Source organism: Octopus bimaculoides, chromosome 15 (genome assembly GCF_001194135.2).
Source record: "Octopus bimaculoides isolate UCB-OBI-ISO-001 chromosome 15, ASM119413v2, whole genome shotgun sequence".
In the NCBI taxonomy this organism is placed as follows: domain Eukaryota; kingdom Metazoa; phylum Mollusca; class Cephalopoda; order Octopoda; family Octopodidae; genus Octopus; species Octopus bimaculoides.
Window position 1 is genome coordinate 55,724,484 of NC_068995.1, and position 1,869 is coordinate 55,726,352.

Below are 1,869 nucleotides of genomic sequence, written 5' to 3' on the forward strand. Positions count from 1 at the left end.
GGCCAGTCGATTAGATCGACTCCAGTATGCAACTGGTACTTAGTTTATCGACCCCGAAAAGATGAAAGGCAAAGTCGACCTCGGCATATCAATATACGTATGCCTATGTATGTGAGTGTATGTATGCGTGCACATATGTATATGTATATGTGTATGTTAATGAATATATATCTACATGCATGAATTCATGTGTGTGTGTGTGTGTGTGTGTGCGTGTGTGTGTGTGTGAATACGTATATTAACTATTAGGAATTGGAGATAGCGTCTGATGAGAATGCAATGAAAAGGAAAAGCAGGAGACGAGAGAAGGACGTGGGAGGGGTGGCCAGATATGGAGTCTTTTAGTTCGAGTACCGTTGAGAACATTCTACATCAATGTATGGATGTGTGCGTGAGTGTATACGATGTGTACAGACGTGTCTGGTCTTCATTCGACAGCTGATATTTCTTCTTCATATTCTTTCTTCATATCCTTCCTTCTTTCCTTCCTCAATATGCCTTCCTCTCGACCCGACCCCTCTTCCTCCACCCGTCTCCAATCAGATTATTCCATTCGAATATTCTACAAACGTTGATTTCTTATAAAATAATAACTGGTTAATACTGGTTAATACTGGTGACTTTGATTTTTACGTCTTACTAAATACAACCCGCATCATTTCCCTTTCACTCTGCTCGCTGTCTCCTACCTGAGTTTCTCCTACCTGTGTTTCTTCTACCTGTGTTTCTCTTAAGATGAGTGTCGGCGTATGCACTTTGCATGTACAGGATTATCTGCATCTAAATGTGTGTGGGTGTGCATGCACGCACGCACGCGCGCATGGGCGTAGATATATTCATGTATATCAGTGTAGGTACGCATGTATGTCTTCATGTATTGATTGATATATACATACATATGTATATATGTATGTATATATATATATATATATATATATATATATACACATACATATATACACATATATACATATACATACATATATAAATGTATATATATATAGAAATATATATATACATATATACATATTAGCAACAGTTTCAGCTTAACAATAATACTTTGTTGGCTGCATAAAATCGTAATTCCATGCATGGATGGATGATATTTTGAGTCAGAAATATTTTTGTAAAACTGTCGTTTGTGAGACTTACTACACTTTTGAAGAATACTGAACCGTTGAACTACACTTTGGCAATTTTTATATCTTGGCATCTGAAGAAGCTGGAGATACGATAGTTTTACCAAATGTACCCGCTATTGCAAGCAAAATTAAATATTGAAAAATAACGCATTTGGTCAAATTAGGACATACGACAGTTTGACATAATAGCAACGATATATATATATATGTATGTATGTATTAAAAACACATATTTATTTAAGTCTACGTATTTCTGAGAGCGGTTTTTACCCTCAATATTCTAACTCCGTTTTTTCTGTATTTCTATATTTTCCACGGTGTACTTTCCCCTATATGGAAATGCTTACCCAAATAAACTTGCACTTTATTTTAGAAATTGCAAGGAAGCTATAAAGTAGTACACAATCACTAAGCTCTCAGAGCACTGCGTCTTATCATAGCAGAAACAGCTGTAGGGTAATGAGATTGGCTGCATAATTTCCTATTCTATTATCACCTATTTTGTTTCATACGTGTCTTCTTGTTTTCTCTCCTTTTTTCTCTCTCCTTTTTTTCTCTCCTTGTTTCTTTCTGTGTTCCTTTCTGTAGAAGAGCGTAGGCTCGAAATGTTAAAGACTTTTTCGCTTCCCGAGCGTTATACTAATACACCTATCTTCATCTTTTGCTTTTTTTTGTTGTAAATTCTCCCTATATATATATATATATATATATATATATATATATATAT

General features: G+C 35.0%; 1 protein-coding gene across 1 annotated transcript in view; it reads right to left on the bottom strand.

The window, feature by feature from the left end:
* LOC106881481 (putative uncharacterized protein DDB_G0268364) overlaps window positions 1-1,869 on the bottom strand; it is a 142,975-nt gene that overhangs the window by 139,277 nt on the left and 1,829 nt on the right. The window lies entirely within an intron of this gene.